General features: G+C 42.9%; 1 protein-coding gene across 8 annotated transcripts in view; it reads left to right on the top strand.

Moving 5' to 3' along the window:
* PCBP3 (poly(rC) binding protein 3) overlaps positions 1-26,611 on the top strand; it is a 212,975-nt gene that overhangs the window by 71,842 nt on the left and 114,522 nt on the right. For all 8 annotated transcript variants that reach the window (XM_027129890.1, XM_027129593.1, XM_027129430.1 and 5 more), the window contains exon 2: positions 10,572-10,610. The gene's annotated coding sequence lies outside the window, so the exon portion shown is untranslated. The remainder of the gene's footprint in view (positions 1-10,571; positions 10,611-26,611) is intronic.

Genomic DNA, 26,611 nt, shown 5'->3' with positions numbered 1-26,611 from the left:
TGCTGTGGCTAGCACTTCCAATATTATGTTGAATAAAAGTGGTGAGAATGGGATTCTTGTCTTGTTCCTGATCTTAGAGCAAATGCTTTCAGCTTTTCATTGTTGAGTATGTTAGCTGTGGGTTTGTCATATATGACCTTTATTACGTTGAGATATGTTCCCTCTCTACCCACTTTGTAGAGAGTTTTTATCATAATTGGATGTTGAGTTTTGTCAAAAGCTTTTTCTGCATCTATTGAGATGATCATGTGATTCTTATTCTTCAATTTGTTGATGTGGTGTACCACATTGATTGGTTATGGATATTAAGCCATCTTTGCATCCCTGTGGTATATCCCACTTGATCATGGTGTATGATCCTTTTAATGCATTGTTGAATTTGGTTTGCTAATATTTTGTTGAGGATTTTGCATCTGTGTCCATCAGTGATATTGGCCTGTAATTTTCTTTTTTGGTGATGTCTTTGTCTGCTTTTGGTATCAGGGTGATACTGGCTTCATTGAATGAGTTTGGAAGTGTTCCTTCCTCTGCAATTTTTTGGAATTGGTTGAGAATGATAGGTGTTAGCTCTTCTCTAAGTGTTTGGGAAATCCACCTGTGAAGTTGTCTAGCCCAGACTTCTGTTTGTTGGGAGTTTCTCTAAATTGCTGATTCAGTTTCATTAATGGAAATTGGCCTGCTCATATTTTCCCGGTTCAGCCTTGGGAGAGTGCACGTTTCTAGGAATTAGTCAATTTCTTCTAGGTCGTCCATTTTATTGGCACTTAGTTGACCATAGTAGTCTCTTGGGATCCTTTGTATTTCTGTGGTGTTAGTTGTAACTTCTCTAGTTTCATTTCTGATCTTATGCATTTGGACCCTTCTCTCTTTTTTTCTTGATGAGTCTGGCTAAAAGTTTATCAATTATGTTTATCTTTTCAAAGAACCAGCTCTTAGTTTCATTGATCTTTTTTTTTTTTGTCTCTACTTCATTTATTTCAGCTCTGAGCTTTATTATTTCTTTCCTTCTAATAACTTTGAATTATGTTTGTTCTTCTTTTCCTACTTCCTTTAGGTATAAGGATAGGTTGTTTATTTCAGATTTTTCTTGCTTCTCGGGGTAGGCTTGTATAGCTATAAACTTCCCTCTTCTAGATTCTTAATTCTCTTCCATTGAAATGTCTACCTGTATATCATCTATACTATATTGTCTATAACTATCTCTATTCAGATTTTCTATTTTTTCTTGAGTCATTTGTCAGTTTCAGGCCCTCTGCTATCTTCTGCCTCAAGTCATAGAAACAAACAGCAAAGAATTTTTTTTTTCTTTTTGTGGAAAGTAGTGTTAGAGGCTAAAATCTTGACTCCAGGGCTACACATAAGTATTTGTGGTGGCCCTGAGTTCACATTGATTCCTTCCCAATTTAATTCGATTACTATTAGGTCATTAAAAATTTTAATTCTAATATTTAAAACACCTGAATTTCTTATTTTCTACAATATATTTACTTAAATTTGTTGAATCTTTGGCCATAAATTAGTTATGTGTCCTTTTTTATGATCCCCATGTGTTCCATTGACTCTCATCTAGATGCTTTGCTGGTGACTACTGAGTAGGTGGTTTACAAAAGGGACACAGATACCAACAACCACGAAAAGGTGCCAAACCTCCCTATTAGTGGACAAACGCGTACACATCATTCTCTGACCGTCCTGTCGGCATATATCTTGAGAAGGTTTATACAAAGGAGTTTTGGCAAGGAATCACAGAGACTAGACTCTGAGACGTCAGTATTTTGTGTCTCAGAAAGTGACTAAGGGAGACAGTTTCTGGAGGGCCCTTTGTCCTTGTGTGTATCACAAGCTTTAAAAACATTTAGGCACCTGGCTTAAAATGCTACTCTTAAGCACTTATCTTCAGGAAACAATCAGATAAGCATTACATTTATGTACAGAGGATGTTCATTATATCATTAATTTAAATAATTAACAATTGGAAGCACCCCAAATGCCCAATAATAGATGATTTAGTAAATCAGTTATTGTACTTCTACACATAGTAGAGTATTAGGTAGCAATTAGTGTTTATAGGAATGATTCATGACATGGAAAAATGAGCCCAGAATATGAGGTCAAAACACAGGTAAAAACAGCATATTTGATATAAAATATAGGGGTGTGTGTGTGTGTGTGTGTGTGTGTGTGTGTGTGTGTATTTTAAAGGCCTCAAGGAGGTACAACCAAAGGTTTATGGTGTCTATTTCTGAGAACTGGGATCACAGCTGAAACCTGATTTCACACATTTCTGAATTTTCTAAATTTTCCTAAATGAACATACACTGCTTTTATAGTCATAGGAGAAATAAGATTTTTTATATTAGAGAAGAATTATGTGAAAATTAGTCTGATCTTTGATATGCAGAAACATCATTCTAAGCATAAAAGCAACGCAAGTAATTTCAAATAATAGATAAGTTTGATTTTCATAGACACGTTTCTTTGAATATCAGTAAACAGTATTAAAAGCTAAAACAAGCTGTTATGAACATTTTCTGCAAATATTACAGACAAATATAGTACGTTGTTCTGAAAACATATGTAATCTGTCTCATTTTTAAAGAAGTATATGTAAATGCATGTTACAATGAGAAACTACCAGGAGAAAATATACTCTACTGCTGTCAGTGCTTCTGTCTGGGAATTGGAAGTACTTTTAAATATGTCTCTTGTGCTTTTCTGCACTTCCTAAATTTTCTGCACAGAGAATAAGCACATGTCCTGCGAGGATCTAAAATTGTTGTCGTAAAGAGCAGGGCTGAGCACATGGCTTCTGTCCCTGCCAGGACCTGCTGTTGCTCAGCACCTGCACTCCCGGGGAGGTCCAGGGCAGGGGCGTGCACAACTGACTCTCTACCACTGAGTCAAACGCTTGTATTCAGGGAGTTGTCTAGAAAGTCTAGTAGATGTACTTTAGGCAACTTCAATACCCTGGTGAAAGGCCAAGCAGATTTCTTGTGTCTGATTCTGGTAATGAGAGTGACCCACTCAGAAAACTGAGAGAGTAAAAATAACAAAGTTTAAAATTTTAATTTAATAAGTCCCTGTACTGAGATTGAAACAAAATCCTTTTGTCAATTCTTGCAAGTTGGTAGTGAATAAAGCCCATCAGCATAACTTAAAAAGACTGAAACATGGGTGTGCACATCTGTATTCATATACATCGAGTGTGAGCTATCGTAAATAGGAAAATGAAACAAAAACTTACCTCATCCCGGGACGTGGGTGGCTGCTGTGAGCATGACACTGAACTTCTAAGCGGAGGAAATTTGCAGTCGGGTGTGGGGACGGGTGAAAACCTGCTCTCGCAGGCCAGGGAGCACGCCTGGCACGGCATGCAGGATGATGCGAGGCCAGAGGTCAGGCAAGGGGCTCTCGGGCTCTTGGCCTCTGCGTTCCTTGATGATCATGTCACCACCATGCATTGGCCTTGAGATGCTAGTTTTTGATGTGGAGGAGTAAAGAAGTTCAAGCCCTGGCTGCCTCCTTCTCTTTTCTGCTGAGACCATCACCAGGAGTGTAATTACTTAGAAATGGTAATTGAATTGGTGGATTCTGTGATAGGAATGAAGCTGAATCATCCTTGCCCGTCCTCCCGCCAGAAGCTCTTTTAAACTCTAGTTACCCTAGTTACCCCGACTTCTTGTTGGCACTGCAGGACTCTGAAAGTGCTCTGTTGGAGGGGGTGAGTTAATGAGACACTCCATCCCCCAGTCTGGGGAAATTTGGTCCTCTTGAAGTCAGATCTTTGCTATGGCCTATTTAGTTTTGGGTAAAAGCAGTGGCATTCGCTCTTCTTCCTTTATTGAGATCTGTCATGGTGTGCGTTCCCATTTAGCAAAAACTGGGACCGTGAGCAGATCCTGAGGATCTGCAGTTCCAAGGGTGTCCCGGTGTGAGACCACCAGCACTACCCCGAGTCATCATTAAGAGGAGAAAGAGTGTTTGAGGCTATAGACTGCTTAGGTTCACCTGGGGAAGTGAGTGTAGTTGGTGGGGAGGAGCCTGTGGCTGGAGCTGCCGGAGGCGGTCCAGTGCTCTTGCCCCAGCCCCTGCTGTGCACTCTGAGGCCTTGACAGTGCCCACCCCGCTCACTTTCCCAGGGCCCTGTGCTTCCTCCCCTCTGTGCATTGAAAGCTGCTGGGCGCACTTGATCCAACCTGGGCTTCCTGTCCCTGGTGCACTGCCTCCCTCTGGGAAGTTTGTCTCTCTTTAGGTTTCTTCCATCTTGGCAGTCAGGATTTGGAAGAGTATCTCCATGTGACCTGCATGCATGCTCCACTCCTGTGCTGGGTTCTGGCTGGTCTGGATGACATACTTTCCTCTTTTCCCACCAGCCTATCTTTTCATGTGCTTATTTGCCATCAACATGCTTTCTTTGGTGAAGGATTTGATCAAACATTTTGCCCATTTAAAAAATTAGGTTGTTTTCTTGTTGAGTTCGAGAGTTCTTTATATATTCTGGACAGTCCTTAATGGAGTACATGTTTTGCAAATATTTTCTCCTAGTTTGTAGCTTGACTTCTCATTTTTATGTATATTTTGAAGATCAGAGGTTTGAAATTTTCATGACATCCCACTTATCAGTTTTTTTCTTTTATACATCATGTCTTTTGTATCATACTCAAGAATTCTTTGTAAAACTGGAGGTCTGTAAGATTTTTATTCTCATTTCTCTTATTCTTTCTTTTGGAAGTTTTATATTTTGGCTGTTACATTTAAGTCTATGATATATTTTGAATTAATTTTGTATCGGATGTGAAGAAAATGTCAAAGTCCTTTTTTTCCCTTTTTTTTGTATATGGTATCTAGTTGTTCTAGCACCATTGATTAAAAAGAGTATCCTTTACCCATTCAGTTGCCTTGGAACCTTTGTCAGAAGTCAATTGACCATATATCTGTGTGTTTTAAGGGAACCTGGAATTTGACTTAATCAGGAACAGTAAGACAGGCAGATATGGAAATGACTGGCATGAAGGAAGAAGTTTATACTCACAGATCTTTATACTCCTAGAAACAGGAGGCAGGGTGGGGCATTCAGGGCCACATGGGGAAGCACCAGGGTCAGTCAGGAGTCAGAGAATAGGTGAGGCAGGGTCAGCAGACTTAAGATTGGCTAGTTTGAATAATTTCAGCAGGCCCATGGGCATGATGTCTGGTACCTGACCCTAGGGTGATTAGGTCGGGTGGATAGTGGCCCAGAGAGTGAGGGCCCCACAGAGGAGGTGGTTGGGGTGTGGGCTCTGAATTGGATGGTTTGTATTTGAAAGGTGCCCCCAGGGTGAGTTGTTTATCCTATCTCTAGAAATTGGCTAACTCTGGGAGGGCTGTTCCTCCTGAATCAGCAAGGCCCAGATGTGAAAGCACAAGAGCACGAAAAGTTAAAAAGCAAAACAAAACATGGTTAACAACATGCGGACTATTTCTGGACTTGTTATTCTGTTCCTTTGATCAATTTATTTATCTTTATGACTGTAGCTTTATAATAAATCTTGGAATAACTTCTCCTACTTTGTTCTTTTTCAAAGTTGTTTTGGCTGTTTTATTTTCTTTGTTTTAGCCTGCTCTGATTTTGATTGAGATTGCATTGAATTGATAGATCAGCTTGGTGCAATTGACATCTGGTTGGACAGAAGTGCTAAGAGGGGACATCCTTGCTTTGTCCCTGATCTTAGGGGAAAGCATTCAGTCTTTTACCCATATGTGTGACGTTAGGTGTAGGTTTTTACTAGAGGTCCTTTATCAGGTTCAAAAAGTGCTCTTATATTCCAAGTTTGGTGAGGATTGTTTTTCATGAGTGGTATTGAATTTTGTCAAATGCTTTTTCTGTATCTTTTGAGATCATTATATAGTTTTTCTTTTTTTCTGTCTATGTGGTCCACGCGTATAAACGGTCTCAGGCATACCTCAGAGATACTGTGGGTTTGGGTTCAGACCACAGAAATAAAGCAAATATTGAAATAAAGCGAGTCACATGAATTGTTTCTGTTTCCCAGTGCATATAAAAGTTATGTTTATACTATACTTTAGGCTATTAAGTGTGCAATAGCATTCTGTCTAAAAAGCAGTGATACCTTAATTTAAAAATATTTTATTGCTAGAAAATGCTAATCATCATCTGAACCTTCAGCGAGTTGTAATCTTTATGCTGGTGGAGGGTTTGAAATATTGCAAGAATTACCAAAATGTGACATAGACACATTAAGTGAGCAAATGCTATTGCAAAAATGGCACTGATAGACTTACTTAATGCAGGGTTGCACAGACCTTCAATTTGTAAAAAACACAGTATCTGTGAAGCGCAGTAAAGTGAAGTGCAATAAAATGAGGTTGGCTGTATCTTGATTTTTTTTTTTTTTTAGTATAAAATCAATTGCTTTTCTGGATTGAAATCTACTTTGTCATGATGTATTTTTTTTATATTGTATGATTGGATATGCTAAAATTTAAGAGTTTTTGCCTCTGTATTTATGAGGAGTATTGGCGTGTTTACCTGTAGTGTCTTTTTTTGGTTTTGGTATCAGGTTAATTCTTGTCTCATGGAAGGATTTGGAAAGTGTTCTCTTATATTCAATTTTCAGGACAAGTTACTAAGAAATTGGTATTATTTCTTCCTTGAGTGTTTCTTCCATTGAAGCCATCAGGATTGGCTCTGTTTTTTGGTGGGGAGGTTTTTAACTTGAATACATTTAGAGTTATCTGGTTTTCCTTGAGTGAGTTTTGATAGCTTTATTGTTCTAAGAATTCCATTTAAGTTGTTAAATTTATTGGCATGCAATAGTTCCTAACATTCCCTTATTATATTATATTTATTTTCTTTTTACTGAAGTGAAATTCACATACTACACAATTAATCATTTTAAAGTGTACAATTCAGTGACATTCAGTGAATTCAACAGTGTTGTGCAACCACCACCCAGTTTTAGACTTTTCAAAGTCTGAGACTTTTTCATCAGCCCAGAGAAACACCCCACGCCCACTAAGTAATCACTCTCCATATTGCCCTTTCCTCATCATCTGGACACCACTAATCTGCTTTCTATCTCTGGATTTACCTATTCTGGGTATTTCATGGAAACGGGATCATACAATATGTGACCTTTTATGTCTGGCTTCTTTCTTTGAGCATGATGTTTTCAAGGTTCATCTGAGTTGTAGCATGTATCAGCACTTCACTGCTTTTTATGGCCACAGAATATTCCATTGTTTGGACATATTACAATTAGTTTATCCATTCATTCATTGATGGACATTTGGGTTGTTTCCGCATTTTGGCTGTTGTGAATAATGATGCTATGAACAATATCTGTTTGATTCTCTCTTTTCAGTTCTTTTGGATGTATACCTAAGAGTGGAATTGCCAAGTCATATGATAATTCTGTGTTTTGCTTTGTGAGGAACTGGCAAACTGTTTTCCACAGAGACTGTACAGTTTTACATTCTCACCAGTAATATATGAAGGTGCTTATTTCTCCATGTCCTCACCAACACTTGAATGTATATTGTGTTGTTATTGTATGGAGTGCCCTAGAAATGTCAGTTATGTGAAGCTGGGTGACAGTGTTGTTTGAGTTCCCTATAGCTTTTACTGACCTTCTGTCTAGTTGTTTTGACCCCTTTATTAGTATGTAATGCCTTTTTTTATAGACTTCCGATAATATTCTTTGCACTGACATCTACTTTTTCTGATGTTAATATAGCCATTCCAACTTTCTTTTGATCAAGGTTAGCATGGTACATCTTTTTCCATCCCCTTTATTTTAATCTATTTGTATATTTATTTTTAAAGTGGGTTTCTTATAAATATTGTATAGTGAGGTCCTGTTTTTTATGCAGTCTTAAAAATCTCTGTATTCTCATTAGGTTGTTTTAGACCACTTATACTTAATATGATTATTGATATGATTCAATTTAAATCTATCATTTTGCTATTGGTTTTCTACTTGTCCCATTTGCTATAAGATCCTCTTTTTTTTTTTTTTTTGACTTATTTTGGGTTGAGTACTATTTATGATCACTTTCATCACCTTTACTAACTTATTAGCTATATCACTTTGTTTTTAGAAGTTGCTTTGGGATTCGTTGCATATATCCTTAAGTTATCACTGTCTGTCTTCAATTAATATTATACTAGTTCACTTATAGTATAAAACCTAAAATCTGCCATCTCACTTCTAGTGGCCTTTATGTTACTGTGTCATGCCATTTTACTTCTACACTGCTATAAACCCCACAATACATCGTCATTATTTTTGCTTTAAATAGTCCATTATCTTTTAAAACAATCTTACAAATTAAGAAGAAAGGCTCATATTTATTCATGAATTTTGTTTCCAGTGCTTTTCATTTTTTTTTATAGATCTAGATTTCCTTCTGATATCATTTTTCTTTTGTATGATGGACTTACTTTAATATTACTTGTAGTTCAGAAGGGTCGGTGGTGAATTATTTTAGCTTTTGTTTATTAGAGAAAGTCTTCATTTTGTCTTTGTATTTGAAAGTTGTTTTCACTGTTCATGGTATTTCAGGTTGACAGTTTTTCCTTCATTACTTTAGAGATGTCATCCCATTGACTTCTGGCTTGCATTGTTTCTGGGAAGTCCTTGTCCGCCACGTCTGTGTTTGTCCCTCTGTACGTAATGTTCTTTTTTCTCTGGCTGCTTCTAAGATTTCCTCTTTGGGTAAATTGATTACGATGTAACTTGATTTGATTTTCTTCATGTTTTCTTTTGCTTGGGGATTGTTGACCTTCTTGGCTTTATGGGTTCATAATTTTCATCAATTTTTGAAAATTTTTTGTCATTATTTCTTTAAATACATTTTTGTCCCATCCTGTTCTTCCCCCCTGAGTTTTAAATTACACAAATATTTCTGTGTTTTTAGGGAAGAGGGAGTCTTTCCCTATGTTTCATTTTAGATCATTTCTGTCTGCATGGGTTGTTTTGTCTGCACATTGACTAATCTTTCCTTTTCTAGTGTAATGTGATGTTAATGCCATCTAGTGTATTTTTCATTTCAGATATATTTTTCATCTCTAGGTGTTTGATTTGGGTCTTTTTAAAAATGCTTTTCATGTCTCTCCTACATGTTATGCTTTCCTCTATCTTCTGGAACATATACAATGTGTTTATAATGGCTGTTTTAAGGACCTTATGTGCTAATTATTTCCTTGGGTAATTTTCTGGTTCTTTTTCTTACTGATCAACTATCCTCATTATGAGATATATTCTCATGCTTCTTTGCATCCATGGTATTTTTTAAATGAATGAAAGACATCATGATTGTATATTGTGGGGCTCTGTATCCTTTTAAATATTTTAAACTTTCCTCTTCAAATGTATTTGTTACTTGGACAGTTTAGACCCTTCAGTGGCTTGTTGAGCATTGTTAGGCTGTACCTAGTTTAGTTTGGTGCTCATGTGCCCCTGCCACCGGGGCTGTGCTCTTCCAACTGCCAAGCCCAGTGGCCCCCGTGTCACAGGTTCCCTAGTCTGGCTGTTGGGAGTGTGGTCCGTTCCTGGAGCTGCGGCAGTCACAGCGATCCTTTGTCCTGCTTCTCGCTGCTGCGCCTTCCCTGGCCTCAGGCATACGCGCTGGTCAGTGTCCTGGCAACGACCCAAGCGAACCCCCACCCGTCTCTGGAGCGTTTCTCAGCTCTCTCCTTTCTGGTCCTCTGCCCTGCTGATTCTCGCTGCTATTGCCTCCTTGAACCTCAGCTGTTTCCTCATCTCAGGACTCCCCCAGGTTTGCCTAGGTTCCCCCTTCCTGCACTGTGGCCTCATAACCCTCCCAGAGCTGTAGGCTGGGCAACCAGGATGCATCACATGCGTTTCCTCCCTCGGAGTCATTGTCCTGTGCTCCCTGTTGTCCCTCGTCTGAACACCCTTGTCTCATGTCTTTTGGCTCGTTCTTCATTGTTTGAGGCTGGAGAGTTCCTCCTCTTCTGGTTCCTCCTCTTCTGTCATGGCTGGAAGTGGATGTGTCAAACGTTTGCCTGGTCTTCAGTCCTCACTGGACAGACGCCTCTGGGTTGCCTGGAGGAGGCTCGGGCAGAGCTATTTACCTGCCCGTAGAGTCTGCACAGGCCGGGCTCGGAGGTCCTGCTGTCTGGGCAGAGCACTCTTCAGACTTGGAACTGAGACCATGTGGGTGGGCATCTGGGTGGGGGGTCCTACCTACACCTCATCGTGGGCTTCTCCTTACTGCTTCCCACAGACTTAAAGGGGTCTGGGGGTCAACGCTGCCCTAGACTTCCATCAGGTTTAGGACCGTGGGCCAGGGTTCAGGGGAGCCTGGGCTCTGAGCGTTTATTGGTATCTTTTAAGTTCCAGACGCAGTTTAGAATCTAACCACCTTTCATGGAATTTTTTCTCTTGGAGACTGCCTTTCTCCTTCCAAATAACTGATTTATGACTACATTCTTTTAAAAATTTATTTAGTTTGATAAGACTTGATATCTAAGATGATAGATCATTCTTTGGGTTATTTTCTACCTATGATTTCCAGTTATAATAACTTTTTTAACCTGTTTACAGGGCTGCCTACAGACAGAGAAGCTCTTCCCATGGTTCCATGTAAGTAGTCTTCTCATGATGCCGTTGGAGAGGTATGTCTTTAAATTAAGGGATTCTTTCCACGTCAGTTGAGTTGTAAGGTCTTGCTTGCGTATGAAGCCATGTGTCTTGCTGACTCTCCTTATGGCCTGGTTTCATGTCACATGAGGCATGTGTTACAGGTCAGGTGCAGCAGCAGTGTCCATGAAGTGCACGTTATCCCTTCTGGCTTCTGTAGAACCAATATTTAAAAAGAGGGAGTTTCCTCCTTTTGTTCTAACCTTTCTTCTTCAGAGTCAACCTGACTAAACTGTCCAGCAGGGGCCTGGGAGCCAGTTGTTAGCATGGGCTGAGTGGACGGTGCCTTTGTCCCGTGTTACAGCAGTGACACGTGTGTGCTGTGGCCGTGATGGCATCGTGTCCAGGCCCCACGGACACCTCTTTGTGGCCGTGACTCCAGTTTTGCAAAACTACCTTGAAAGGATTCCTTTTAAATTTATCCTTAAGAGGCCTTTGTTTTTCTACAGCTTATAACTGTTATTTTCTAGAAGTGTTCAGTGGTCTTGCCCGGAAGGCTGGTGTGTTCAGGCTGGCGGCTGATGTCATGCAGTGCCGGCTGTGCTCACACGAGCCCCTCACCGCGCCCTGCAGGGCAGGTGCTTTTGTTCTGCCCACTTCTCAAGGCTCGGGGAGACGACGTCTCTGTGCTTGTGGGTGGTGAGACGGGAGTCTGAGCCAAGGCCTCCGACCTCACGGGCCCGCGTCCACATTGCGATGGCAGGATAAGTGGGAGCTACCTTGATGACGGGATGCGGGCTCCAGACTCGGTGTCTGCCCTTCTCTTCCTGGTGGCCTTGACTGCAGCCCCGAGAGGCCACCGCGGGGTCCTGGGTTCAGCCCATCCTGATCGGAGAGCGCTCGCTATGAGCACCACAGTGACCTTCCGGTCTTGTGCCCAGCAGTCCCCTCAGGAGACACGAGAGACGGTGGCGAGGAGTCAGGGAGCATGTGCACACGGGGACTTAGGGCGGGTGGGTGACTGGACGCCCGATAGTTGAAGGGGAAAGTTCTTAGGTAACAAATTGCTTGAGCAAAGACCTTAATTGCGCTTTCATTTCTTCAGTACATATTGATAGGGCCAGCCACGCTTCTGGAATCCCAGCTTCCTGTATTACATCTGTGGGGGTCACACAACATAAAAGTAATAAGCAGATGTATCACGTAGTGTGCCGGGTGGTGACCTTGCCAGGGAGGAACAGAGAAGGGTCGGGGTCGGGGCTGCACGGGCAGTGGATGGGGGTCAGGGCGACTCCTGGGAAGGGGCATCTGAGCAGAGCCTTGGAGGCACCGGGGTGGCCCCTGTGGGTGGTGGCAGGTGAAGGGCTCCAGGCCCAGGGGAGCCAGCGAGCATAGGGGCGGGGCCCAGAGATGAGGGCAGCGGGGACACACGGGGGCCCTTGCTCACTGCGGGCAATGCTGTGAGTGTGGGAGCGGCGAGCGGGTAGTCTTTTTTCTCCGTGTTGGATTGTTTTTGCAAACTAAAGCTGTTATAATACCTGCTTCTTAGAGGACATCCAAATCCCAACTGGCTTGGGACCAACTTTGTAATTGTGCAAATCTGGATCTAATTTTCACAGAAATCCCGAGGGAAGGGCCTCTGGAACTCAGGCATATAAACAACACCCTGTGTGTGCTGGGCCTCTCTCCCCTAGACTTTGGTGTTGCCCACATCCCTCCCCCTGGCAGGCCGGGCAGTCTGACCGGCCTGCAGTTCTGGAAACAGCCAGCATGCTTGGGTGGGGTGGGCTGGCCCAGGCTACTCCCCCTGTGCGTGTGCATGGCCCCAAGGGCCTAGTGTGGGCGCTAGAGGAGGCCCCGGCACCCAGGCAGAGGCAGAGATAGCTGGGCAGTGCGAGCTGGCAGGACTGTGATTCCACAGGACTGCAAATCCCCTGAGGCTTGGTTAAGGAAAGGCAGCAGGCTTTTTATAGGGCACCTGTGGCCTCTTCTGTGAGCGGGGAGGGAGCTGTTAGGGGCACTGAGCTGGCTGGAACAGAGATCAGTCCGCTTCCATTGGCAATCTCAATCTCGATTGAACCCTGCAGAGTCTTCCTGTGGGATTCCTGGGTGGGAGTAGGGGGTGATGAGCCAGAAGGGAACTCATCTGCAGTGGATGTTCCCCAGAGGATGTGGTGGCTCCGGAAGAACTTGTTTTTCCATTTGCACATCTTCCGAGAACTTTCCACACTTCCTTAGAGTTGGGCAAAGGGCAGTCTTCCGTGGAGCAGCTGCAGATAGGCCTTTCCCCGCCGCCCTGTGTGCCTGTGCTCACATCCGGCTGGGACCCTGACCCCGGTTTGTTTAGCGGGGACCTGGGCTCCCACAGCCCGCCCCACGCCCCCGCCCAGCTCGGGGCTAGGCCTTCGGCCACACTAAGATCAGGGAATCAGCAAACAGTGATAACGAAAACCTTGTTGAAATTTTTATTTACTTTGAAGTCTTTTATTCTTTGTAATACTGAGAAAGATTATTGGCTTTCTAGGCTTCCCACCCCCGGCCCTGCATTAAGATAACGATTTTCACTACACAATTGGAAAATATGAAAAAGAACTTTAAAACTCACCTATAGTGAGGGCAGACAGAGCCCCCCGACTGGGACTCCTCCATCAGGGCCTCCTTCCCTCCACACTACCCGCGTCCTTCTTGGTGACCCTCCACCTGCAGCCTGCGGTTCACGGGGCAGCCCTGTAATCACCTTCTCACAAACACCCCTGGTCCTTCCTGTCCCTCCACTGTCCCCTCCATGCAACAGCAGTGTGGTGTTGGAGACCATGCAGCCCTGAAGACTGGCCAAGGCCCTGGGGGACCCCAAGCCCGCCCCAACCCAGCCTCGCCTCAACCCCTAGTCAGGTGTGCTTTTATCTGAGGCCCTTCTTGTGCATCTGATCTTTCTTCCTCAGATCTCTAATGTAATCAGGTTTCGGTCTCAGCTGATGACCATGCCTCGTAATTCAAGGAGAAAAGCGGAAACAGGGAACTTGTGGGGAGCCTGATTAGAGAGCAGCTAGACCCTCCGCCCCGCTCCCACACCGGACAAACCGCTCCCCACCCTGGCTGCAGGCTGGAGGTGGAGCGGAGGCCCCGGGCACGGCAGAGGGGACTGGCCTAAACAGGAGGTGGGGCCGCGCTCAAGTGGATCTGGAGCCCTGTGGCCCCAGCCCCTACCCAGCCGGCCCCCAGAGCACTGGCAGCCTGGCGTGGGCCTTTGGGCGCGGCTTGGTGGAGCAGGCAGGCTGACGGGCTCAGGTGCTGCCGTTCGGGTGGTGGGGCAGGGGGATGAGGCTCCAGGAGCAGATCGTGGGCTGCCTCCTGCTGTGCTTGAGGGGTCAGAGGCCAGTGGGTCCCTGGCTGAGAGTTTGGAGGTAAAGTAACACTAAGTACATAGAAAATTATGCAAACAAGCAAGCCTCTCACTCACTCCAGGAAACACATGTACAAGAGGGAGATGCAGTGTGAGGTGTGAAGAGCAGGTCCGCTGCCTGTGGTCCCTGCTGACAGCCGGTGGGCGGAGGTGTAGCACTTGGAGGGATGGGGGGAGGGTGTGGGTGGGGTGGAGGTTCATCCTCAGGCTCTAGGAGGAAGCTAGTGGGTGACACACAAGATCCTGGAGTCAAGAAGAGCCATACAAAGCCGGTCATTGGAACCGAGGAGAGAAATAGAAAAGAGGGAAAAGGAGCAAGACGTCTGCGGGGCAGAGGTGGGCAGAGGGCCGGCGGCGCGGCTCCCCGTCAGCTCTGTGGGACTCTGACTGTTAAAACTACGTACGTTTATAATTGTGTTAAAAATAAAAAGTAAAAGGTTATATTGCAAATGCTGTTTCACACCCCAGAATTTGAAAGCATCCCCCCAGCCCCTCCGCTGTCTGCTTCTGCCGGGCCGAGCTCCCCTGCATGGCCATCTGGCCCTCCCAGCGGGGCTGTGTCTTCACCACTTGGCCAGACCGTGTGGCCCTGCCTTGCCGAATCCGGTAGCAGATCTCTCTCCTCGGGGAGCTGAGCGCTGCAGCTGGAGGCCAGCAGGGCCGCCCCTTCTGGTGCCGCGTTCCTTCAACGGCTCCAGGGCCCTGCGCTCTCCTGGCTTTGCATGTTTGTTGTGCGTCGCCTCCTCCTGCTTCCCCCGCTCCCCACCGCGCGTGAGCCCGCCTTGACGCACAGCACATTCTCGGTGCTCAGAGAGGACCCCGCTGATGGCCGGTGCTTGGGGACTACGGGGTCCAAGGCACTGCTGCGGACATTTTGGTCTGTTTCACTCCAGGTTCTGCCTCTGGGGTTACGCTGCATGCATACTTCTGTGCTCTGCTTTTAAACAGAATGGTATACGGCAAAATGTTCCACGTTACCATTTGAAAACATTATTTTTAAAAGGTTGCATAGTTTCCACTATATGGGTGTAGGTGTTATTTTGTTCAATCACTCCACTTCTGTTCAATATTTGGATTGTTTTCAGATCTGGCACTAGTACCGGTAGTCGTGAGGTGAGTTTCCTTGTGCATAATATGTCAGTCTCCTCCTTCCCGAGGCAGTATTGCGGTGTTTGCGCACGTGCAATCCCGGGTCAGAGGAGAGGGACATTTAAAAAGAGGCGTAATGTGCGATCGCCCAGTCGCTCTCCGAGACGGTAGATTATGGCAGCGTGAGTGCCTGGGCTCCTGGCCCCTGAAAACCTGGGGCTTTATGTGTCTCTAAAAGCCGAAAAGAAGTACAAGCGGGTTGAGCTTTCAACTAGAGCTGGTGTGTCCTTCCTCGTGTTTCACTGAAGACATTCAGCTTTTATGTTTGCGGCTCTTATTTTCCCCAAAGAGTCGTTCACCTTTTAATGTGGCGTTGGCGTCTGGAGCCACTGCATCAGTATTTTCCTCTGTGACGTCATCTTCTATGGCACATTTACATTTGGAAAATGCTTTCCCCTCCTGAAATGTGGGTAGTCACTTCTGTTTTCCTTCCTGCTTTTACTTTTTGCATCGACATGTGTAATCCACTTGGGATTTAATTTGATATATGTTATTGGGTGAATATATGTTATTTTTGCTTACAGATATTGAAAACACTATTTATTAAAAGTTACTTCATTTTCCCAGTGATTTGTGCTGCTGCTTTTGTCCTATGTGTGCATCTTATATGATAACGTTGTATATACTAGTGTCTATTTCCGAATTCTCGAACTGATCTGTTTGCTCTTGTGCTGGTGCACTGCCTTAATTATTTTAGTTTGATGGTATATTTATTTGGGCTATTCTTGGTACTCAATTTCTAGATGAACTTTAGGATGATTTTCAAGTTAGAAAGCTGATCAGACTGGGATTTCACTTCAGATGCATCAGCCTATGATTTAAATGGCAAACAGCTGATATTTTAGCAATATTCAGTTTTTAAAAGAGGAAGATATTCTATTTCTTCATTTATTCCGTTATTAGCCTTCAGTTATATTTTATAGCTTTCTTGCTGTAGGTTTTCTCTTTTGAGCTCTTTTCTAACTTATTTATAGTATCTATTTATTGTAATTGGAATTTTTCCTATTACATTCTCTAATATTTAATAATGTATAGGCAAGATATCAATTTTTATGTATTGCATGCGGCCACGCTTTAACTGCAGTAGGTTTGTCAGTTGAATTTTGACTTATTCCTGACTTGACCCAAATGTTTTCACCGTGAACTTCACAGTGCTTGCCGTGGCTGGCTGTCTGGTACATCGTGTTCATCAAGTTACACAAGTTTCCTTCTGTTGCTCTTCTATTAAGTTGTTTTTTGAAATCAAAAATAAAAGTTGCATTTTACTAAATGCTCATTACTGTTATTAAGATAGTCACAGGATTTCCTCCTTTTATTGTGTAGTGTAGAGAATTCCAATGATGAAATTCCAAGAGTTGATTCTTGGAATAAATCCTGTTAGGTCTTATTGATACTTTTTAATCTCTTCCAATTGTAATACCTTTTCAGTATTTTATTTGGGCTAGAATGAGGGTTAATAATAGGGTTAGGGCTGGAGTTCAGGTTAGTACTAGGATTGGGTTCGTGTGAGCACTAGTTGTTGTAAAGGTTAGTGTGAGCATTACGGTTTGGACCAGGGTGATAGGCTCTGTACGTTTCTGTGTCCGACCCAAGGGAGAAATGCCCTGGGGCCTTAGGGAGCCTGGCTCCGACCTGAGGGCAGCTACTGTGGAGCCGTGAGTACCGAGAGCAGCTGCTGAGCCCATGGGGGACAGGACTCTGCTGGCACACAGCGCGCCCCAAACACGGTGGCTTCAATGTGGTCAAGGCCGGTTCCCTTGGCTGTAACAGGCCTGGGGTGGATGGGTTGGGCTCCACGAGGCCCCCTGCCCAGAGGCCACGCCCACCCCACGCTCTGGGTGGCCTGTCACTCTGTGGTCCTCCCTTGCTCTGTTGTCTTGACCTCTAGCTGCAACTCCTCAGCCGGTGGGAAACAGAAGGGACGTGATGGAGGGCAAGCAGCTGCCTTTTCAGGATGAGAAGCCCGAGTTATACCAGCTGCGTCACAGTCCACAGGGCCGCTGTATGCTAACAGTGTTATGTGGCACCAGTGGATTGCGGCAGTGTTAACGCAGGACAGCTGTGTGCCAGCAGCGGTCTGTGGACCAGTTGTGCGCTAGCCGTGTGCCGCGGTGGTCCCACACCCCTGGAGGCTGGGCCAGCCCCGTGCAGCCACAGCTCTGCTGGCACGGAGGAGGGAGAGGGGTCTAGGAGAACGGCCAGCCGTCTGCACAGGCAGGGATGAGGCGTGTGAAGTGTGAGAAGAGGACCGCAGAGGAGCCCACCGGCTGTGAGGGCGGGATGTCGGGAGGGAGGGAGCCCCACCTGGCCGCTTCCCACCCCCAGGAGCTCTGCCAGGGCCCTGTCCCGGGGTCTCGCTGGCAGCGGTTCTGGCATCTGTGGTGCATCCTCCTGCCCCCTCCCCCCGCCCCGCCACCCGCCACGCCAAGATAGCAGGGCCTGCAGGACGGGGCGGCAGTGGGCACCAGCCACTGTTGGAATCGTGGAGACGCAGAGCTCGTGTTCCGAGAGGGAAGGCGTTTCCCCATCCTCTGGAGGAGCTCGATGAGCGAAGGAGAAGTGCGGGGGCTGCAGCCGGCGCGGGGCTGCTCTGCGGCTCCCCTGCCTCCCTTCCAAGGTTCTGACTCGCTCTTCCTTCCGCCAGGTGTCTCACAGACCTGGCACCTGCCCTGGGGCGCTGCCCTACTGGGCCCACCGAGGTCTTAAGGCACCCGTTCCCTCCCTCCTCCCTCCCTTCCTTCTCTTGGCTTTTCTTTCTTTTTCCGTCGAGCATGTTCAGTCTGGGCTCTTTTTTCTGCTCTTGGAGACGCTGGCGAGTGCTGTTGCCCCAGAGCAGCCTGGCGTGAAGGGCTGATAGGTTTTCATGGCATGACTCATTCCTTCCTCCCTCCACTGCCTGCGTGTGGCCAGGCTGTCTGGCGGCCCTGCGCGCAGAAACAGTGATGGAGCTGAAGCTGTGTGGCTGGCCCCTGGGGCCGGGGAGGCGTGCGGGGCTGGAGGACGGGTGGCCGCTGGGTATACTTCAGACAAGCAGGAGCCAGCCTCTCTGCTTTACTTACAAACGTGCCGCGCGTTCAGTAAGCAGCTGGCGGCTTAAGCCTTGCTCTGGCGAGAGGGGGTTAGGTGCGCCCCGGGGTGGAGGGCTGTGCCCCACCTTCAGCCCTGGTTAGGGCAGCCTGGTGTTTTCTTTACCGGGGAGTGTCTTGCACGGCCACAGGGCCAAGGATGCTTCTACTTCTCCAGTTAAACACACCAGCTCTGCTCATTCAGGCCTCCATGCTCTTTCTCCGGAACTCAAGTGGCACTTATGGGTTATACCATTCGGTTTAGCGCTTTGGCATCAGGGAGGCTGTCTTCTCTTTGATGTGAGGAGTAACCATTGGTACGCTCCAGTAACACTGAGCTGGAAAGAGGTTTTCAGTGTGGGCCTTCACCTTTTCCGAGAGCTCTGGCTGTTTCACTCTTTCAGGGCACAAGGCTGTCATCCCCTGTAACCGAGTCCCTGTGCTTGACTTTACCCACCTGTCTCCCAGCTCTGCATCCTAGCACGCCTTTCTGAGCGCACGTGCTCCTTCTGTGTGGAGCTGAGGCCTCAGGCCACACCCAGCGGGCTGGAGCAGCTGGAGCGCAGCTGTCCCTGGGCGCACAGCAGTGAGCTGTTCTCATTGTCCCCTGTATTAATTCGGCAGAGTGTGGGTGAAAATCATGGGAAGAGAACCTTCCAGTAGGATCCCTCCTGGGTCAGTGGAGTCAGCCTGGGGGTCTGGAGACTGGTTCTGCTTCCAGCCCTTCTCCCGGATCACCCTGTGACCTTGGCACCTTGGCTAGGTCATTGTCCCCGTCTGTGCTGCTTCTCCATCTGTGAGACTGGGTCTCCTTACCTGTCCTGCCCAGTCCCAGAGCAGGAGGTTCAGGCCATTTAAGCTTCTACGGAGAGGGCAGGGAGCGTCAGGGTCTTTCCAGGGGTAAATGTAGGACCGTATGAGAAGATGGTCATAGTATTTGCTGTGTTCCAGGCAGAAGTTCCTCCCTGGGTCCCCACAATTCTCCAAGGCCTCTGATTAGCCTGTTTTGTCAGCAAAGAAACTGAAGTCAGCACCAGAGCAGAGTCAAGTCCAGAGCTCCCCTTCCAGACCTTCTCGTAACCCCTTCACTTCACCACTATTAAATGGTATGAAGTTCAGACTTCAAGTCTCATGGCCAGGTTATCTTCCAGGAAATTGGGCCATTTTCCGTTTCCACAAGCAGTCTTGGAGAGTGCCTGTTATAGCCCAAGGTAACACTGTGCGCTGGTGCAAACGGTTTTTCTTTTTGTTTTTTTCTCTATCAGTGAAGTTGAAGTTTTTTTTTTTAATTGAAGTACAGTTGATTTACAATGTTGTGTTAATTTCTGCTGTATAGCAAAGTGACTCAGTTTTACATATATATACATTATTTTTTAAATATTCTTTTCCATTACAGTTTATCATAGCATATTGAATACAGTTCTCTGTGCCATACAGTAGGACCTTGTTTTTTATTCATTCCATATATAATAGCTTACATCTGCTAACCCCAACTTCCCACTCCATCCCTCCCCCAGTCCCTTCCCCCTTGGCAGCCACAAGTCTGTTCTCTACGTCTGTGAATCTGTTTCTGTTTCATAGATAGGTTCATTTGTGTCATATTTCAGATTCCACATATAAGTGATAGCATATGGTATTCATCTTTCTCTTTCTGACTTACTTCACTCAGTATAATAATCTCTAGTTGCATCCATGTTGCTGCAAATGGCATTAGTTCGTTCTTTTTTATGGCTGAGTAGTGTTCCATTGTATATATGTATCACATCTTCTTTATCCATTCATCTGTCGATGGACATTTAGGTTGTTTCCATGTCTTGGCTATTGTGAAAAATGCTGCTGTGAACATTGGGGTATATGTATCTTTTTGAATTAGAGTTTTGTCTGGATATATGCCCAGGAGTGGGATTGCTGGATCATATGGTAATTCTATTTTTTGTTTTCTGAGGAATCTCCATACTGTTTTCCAGAGTGGCTGTACCAACTTATATTTCCACCAACAGGGTAGGAGGGTTCCGTTTTCTCAGCATCCCCTCCAGCGTTTGTTATTTGTAGAGTATTTAATGATAGCCATTTTGACTGGTGTGAGGTGGTACCTCATTGTAGTTTTGATTTATATTACCCCTATAATTAGAGATGTTGAGCATCTTTTCATGTGCCTATTGGCCATTTGTATTTCTTCTTTGGAGAATTGTCTCTCTAGGTCTTCTGCCCATTTTTTGATTGGGTTGTTTGTTTTTTTGTTGTTGAGTTGTATGAGCTGTTTGTATATTTGAAATTTAAGCCCTTGTCTCGCATCATTTGCAAATATTTTCTCTCAGTCTGTAGATTGTGTTTTCATTTTGTTTGTGGTTTCCTTTGCTGTGCAAAAGCTTGGAAGTTTGATTAGGTCCTATTTGTTTATTTTTGTTTTTATTTCTATTGCCTTGGGAGACTGACCTAAGAAAACATTAGTAGGATTTATGTCAGAGAATGGCAAAACGTATTTCTTTTTTCCAGGTAGAGAGGGAAGAAAGTATGGTAAGGTGAGGACTGAAGATGTCCATTGGATTTGGCGTGCCTGAGAGGGAAACTCAGCTCGGTGCTGCCAGAGGATGCCAGGGTCACTGGAGAGGGAGCGTGTGGGTGGCTGTTTAAATGTCTGACTCTGAAAACATGGGTCTAGGGGAGAGTTGTCTGCTTGTTTTTTAACAGGAGCTATTTGAATATGTTTAAAACCTGAAAGGAAGTTAGTAAAGAAACAAATTTTGAAGATTAAGGAGACAGAGAGAGCCTGGGATGCTGCTGAGATGCTGGTCTCCAAGGAGTCTGGCAGTGGCCTTTGGCTTTAGAGCACAGGGGCTTCTGTTTGCCAAGAGTGGGATGTTCTCTTACGCAGTCAGGTACCAGGCTTTGACCCTCAGACCGTGCTCCAGTATCTTCTGTGGGTTCAGTGCCTTCTGGCAGTGCGGCTTCCTTCCAGTCCAAATCCAGTCCAGATGCAGTCCAGGGTCTGGTCTTGGATCCACTTGTACTTGGTTGTCTGGGGTCTTTAGTCTCCTTTAATCTGGAACATTTTCACAGCTTTTCTGTCAATTTTCTGACATTGGCATTGTGAAGAATATGGCGATATATATTGCAGATATTTTTTTCCATTTATTTGTCATAAATATTTTCTCATGGCAATTTTGCCGTGCCAAATATTTTTATTTTTTATAAAGTTCAATTTATCTATCTTTTATTGCATCTGGGGTTTTTAGTCATAGCTGGATAGCCTTTTCCTACACTCAAATTAAAGAGAAAATCACTCATATTTTATCTTAGTACTTGTGTAGTTTCATTTTTTTGTTTTTTAAAAAATTTTCATTATTTTTTTCTACAGGCTATTTATTTTCTTATTTTATTAACTTCTGTTCTTATTTCCTTCCTTTTGCTTTTTGGGGTTCATTTTGCTCTTCTTTTCCTAATTTATATTCGATTTTTGCTCGTTGATATTCAGCATTCTTTTCATATAGATAAGCATTTAAAATTAAACATTTCTTTCTAAGTACAGCTTGTTGCAGTGCACAAATGAAGATACATAGTACTTTTATAATCCTTAATTTTGTTATGTTTCTACTATGACTTCTTTTTGGACTTATGAGTTATTAACAAGTGTTTCTCAATTCCAAACACATGGAGTTTTAAAAATATGTTAATAACATTAAATGATACAAATGAACCTATTTACAAAACAGAAAGAGACTCATAGACTTAGAGAAGGAATTTATGGTTACCAGGGGGGAGGGGCGTGGGGGAGGTATAGTTATGGAGTTTGGGATTGACATGTACACACTGCTGTATTTAAAATGGATAACCAACAAGGACCTACTGTATAGCACAGGGGACTCTGCTCAATATTATGTAACAACCTAAATGGGAAAAGAATTTGAAAAAGAATAGGTACATGTATATGTATAACTGAATCACCTTGCTGTACACCTGAAACTAACACAACATGGTTAGTCAACTATACTCCAGTATAAAATAAAAAGTTAAAAAAAAATAGATAAGCAACAAGGATATATTGTACAGCATAGGGAAATACAGCCATTATCTTATAACTTTAAATGGAGTATAATCAATAAAATTTTGAATTACTTTGTTAAAATATATATATTATGTTAAAATGTACATTGTTATTTATATATACAATATTTTTCAATATTTTAATTTCTTGGTTCACTGCATTGTTGGCAAGGTGGTCTCTGTGTTCATCGTCTTTCACGTGCATGGAGGATGGCTCATGTGTGATCGAGCATCAGAAATGTTCTGTACTTCAAAGTAGAACATATTCCACTGGTTTGGAGTGTAAGATCTATGTATGTCCACTGGATGAAGCTTGGAAATCTTGTTTAAATTTTTTCTATCCTTTTAAATATTTTTCTCTAACTGATACATCAATCACTGTGAGAGCTGTGTTTAAATCTGCCAGTATGATTGTAAGTTTGTCTTTTTCTTACATTTCTGTTCATTTCTGCTTTGTATAAAATGTTGACACTTTCTTGGAGGGTACATGCACGTCTGGAACTGTTGTAATATCTTACTAATAAATTGAGCCCTTTTATCTGTACGTGATGTGGTCTATATCTGGTCTTGCATCTTTGCCTTAAAGTAAATTTTCTCTGATATATTTGCCCAGTATATATTTTTCTTCCTCATTCTTTCAGCCTCTTTGTATGTTTTAGCTGTATCTTTCAAGATGATATCCAGTGGAATTTTTTTTCCTCTGACCATCTTTGTCTTTTACAGATTGGAGAGTTTAGTTTACTTTCATGTACTTTAATTACTTATAGATTTGGACTCCTTCCTACAATCTTAATTTGGGCTTTCTGTTTAGTTCAACTTTTTACTGTTTATTTTTACTCTTTTCTTCACATTTTTGATTGACAGATTATTTTTTTCTTCATCAGTTTCCTCCTTCACTGTATAATTTCGGTTTCTCTTATTTTCGTTTTTGTCTTGCATGTGTACTTGATTTATTAATGCTTAAAGTTAATCAGTGTCTTTGACCATATCCCAAATGATACAAGAATCTTAAATACTGTGTCTTTGGTTGTCCCCGCCTGACTCCCATGTTACTTTCATTCTCTGTTGCTGCATATTTAACACCATGCAGCCCTCTTTATATCACACCGTCACCGTCCGTTTACATGTGCTCACGCCCCACCACTGTCTTTGCTCTTCATTTCTTCTTGTTCTTTAGATGCTGCTGCTTCCAAAGTGCATCATGGTGACAGTGTTAGTAGAAAACAATTTTAAACTGAAAACCTTCTTTATTTTCCTTTTTTGTTTTATTTGTAATGTTCAGAACATATTTTATTTAATAAGTCATTCTGAAGTTGTTTTACCTAAGATTGCTTTCAAAAATTAAAATCAGTTCTAATGGGAAAAATTGGCATGCAACATACTCTTCTTTAGAAAAAAACTTTGTTTACATGTTCAAGAGCAGTGATATATCTTTACCTTGTTAAATACATATATGATAGTGCCATAATGAAAAGGGGTATCGTAGGAATAGTTCAAGTATCCAGTAAAAAATTAATGTTGAAAAACCAACAAATCTTTTCAGTTCTGTTCTGGAAGTCTAGTGTGTTGACTTACTTGTTGGATTCTTGCCAGTGGGAGGTTTTTGTTTTTTGTGGTTTTTTGTGATTATTTTTTCACTGCCTTATTTCCTTCTCTATGGTTGTTTAATTTTGGCTTGCAAATCTACCAAAATCTGCCAGTGTCTCTATTTATGACTCCTAGAAATTATTTTAAGTTTTCAGTAGCATTTTTTAAATTTTCATTTTTTCTCTTGTTACAGCTTGAAAATCCTCATGAGTTTTATGTTGAGCATATCTCTCAGTGCCCTAAAGGCATAGATGGAACTTGCCATGGAACCTAGTTCAGGCTTTAGTAGGGGCTGAAAATTCAGTAACAGAGCAGCTGGTAACAGTTCCCACTCTTAGCTGAAAGCAAATAAAACAAAAATGTCTTGAAATAACTTTAAAATTATCTTTCACTTTAATTCTTAAAAGATATTTAAGAAAGATATTTCTTAACTTTCTGGGTGGAAAGTTACTTTCTTGGAGTTGGCAACCATAATATTCTGCTGTCTTTGGCTTCCGTTGCTGTGGAGAAGCTACCTTTTAATCTAAATGATACTCATTTCAAGGAATTTTTGAAACTGGTTACTTTTAAGATCTTCTCTGTCTTTGGTGTTATATAGTTTCGCCATGGTGTACCTAGGTATAGATTTCTTTATGTTTATCCTTAATGGAAGTCATCTTATTTTTTTATTTTCACATCAAGTTTATTGACATATAATTTATATAGTATAAAATTCACTTTTTTTAGGGATACAGTTTTATGAGTTTTGACAAACATATGCAGATATTAGCTATCAACACAATCATAATATAGAATATTTTCCCCACCCCCAAATTCCCTCATGCACCTTCTCCCTTCACCTCAAGCCCCAAACACTGATCTGTTTATTGTATCTGCAATTTTACTTCCTCAGAATATTCTATAAATGGAATCATGGTATGTAGCTTTTTGAGTTTGGTTTTTTTTCTGCTTACCCGTAATGCTTTTGAGATGCATCCATGTTGTTGTTGTCGCATTTAATGAACGTGCTGCAATTTTTTTATCCATCCACTGATTGGTGGACATTTGGAGATTTACAGTTTCAGAGATAATGAATAAACCTGCTGTAAACTTTCTCACATAGGCCTTTACGTGGATGTGTGTCCTCGTTTTTAATAGGTAAATACCTAAGAGTGGGCTTTTCTAGGCCATGTAAGAAGTGTGTGTTTAACTTTGTAAGAAACGCCAGAGTTGTTTTCCTAAGTTGCTGCACTATTTGGCATTTCCACAAGCATTTGCTCTTGAAATGTCAGCTCTCGACATCAGTTTTTAAAATCTTATTCTTTCTAGTGGGTGTATAGTGGTATCTCATAGTTTTCATTCACATTTTTTGATGACAGATGATATTGAACATTTTTCCTATGTTTATTTGCCATCTGTGTGTCTTCTTTGGTGAAATGTCTGTTCAAATATTTTTCCTATTAAAATTTTTGTGCTAATTGTGTTATTATTATTGAGTTGTGAGGGTTTGTTGCATACTCTAGATACCAGTCATTTATGAGGTACATCTTTTCCAAATATTTTCTCCCAAAGTGTGGTTTGAGTGTTTATTTTCTGAACAATGTCTTTCAAAACAGCAGTGTTTAACCTTGAGAGAGTAAAATTTGTCCAGTGTTTTCCTCTTATGGTTAGTGCTCTATGTCCAACCAAAAATTCCGTGCCTTCCTCAAGGTCACAAAAATTACTTCCTATTTTTTTTCCTGGAAATTGTATAGTATTGGGTTTTACATTTTTCCCCTCTGATCCATTTTGAGCTATTTTTTTTAATATGGTGCAAGATATAGTTTCTTTTATCCCCTGTGGATGTACATTTCTTTTTTTTTATTTTATTTTATTTTTTTCATTTTAACATCTTTATTAGAGTATAATTGCTTTACAATGGTATGTTAGTTTCAGCTTCACAACAAAATGAATCAGTTATATATATACATATGTTCCCATATCTCTTCCCGCTTGCGTCTCCCTCCCTCCCACCCTCCCTATCCCACCCCTCCAGGCGGTCACAAAGCACTGAGCTGATCTCCCTGTGCTATGCGGCTGCTTCCCACTAGCTGTCTACCTTACGTTTGGTAGTGTATATATGTCCATGCCTCTCTCTCGCTTTGTCACAGTTTACCCTTCCCCCTCCCCATAGCCTCAAGTCCATTCTCTAGTAAGTCTGTGTCTTTATTCCTGTTTCACCCCTGGGTTTTTCATCACATTTTTTTTTTCTTAAATTCCATATGTATGTGTTAGCATACGGTATTTGTCTCTCTCTTTCTGACTTACTTCACTCTGTATGACAGACTCTAGGTCTATCCACCTCATTACAAATAGCTCAATTTCGTTTCTTTTTATGGCCGAGTAATGTTCCATTGTATATATGTGCCACATCTTCTTTATCCATTCATCCGATGATGGGCACTTAGGTTGTTTCCATCTCTGGGCTATTGTAAATAGAGCTGCAATGAACATTTTGGTACATGACTCTTTTTGAATTATGGTTTTCTCAGGGTATATGCCCAGTAGTGGGATTGCTGGGTCATATGGTAGTTCTATTTGTAGTTTTTTAAGGAACCTCCATACTGTTCTCCATAGTGGCTGAACCAATTCACATTCCCACCAGCAGTGCAAGAGTGTTCCCTTTTCTCCACACCCTCTCCAGCATTTATTGTTTCTAGATTTTTTGATGATGGCCATTCTGACTGGTGTGAGATGATATCTCATTGTAGTTTTGATTTGCATTTCTCTAATGATTA

Source organism: Aethalodelphis obliquidens, unplaced genomic scaffold (genome assembly GCF_003676395.1).
Source record: "Aethalodelphis obliquidens isolate GAN/ISIS:26980383/991018 unplaced genomic scaffold, ASM367639v1 scaffold1, whole genome shotgun sequence".
In the NCBI taxonomy this organism is placed as follows: Eukaryota; Metazoa; Chordata; class Mammalia; order Artiodactyla; family Delphinidae; genus Aethalodelphis; species Aethalodelphis obliquidens.
Note: the sequence above shows the minus strand (reverse complement) of the source record. Positions and strands in the feature narration are given on the sequence as shown.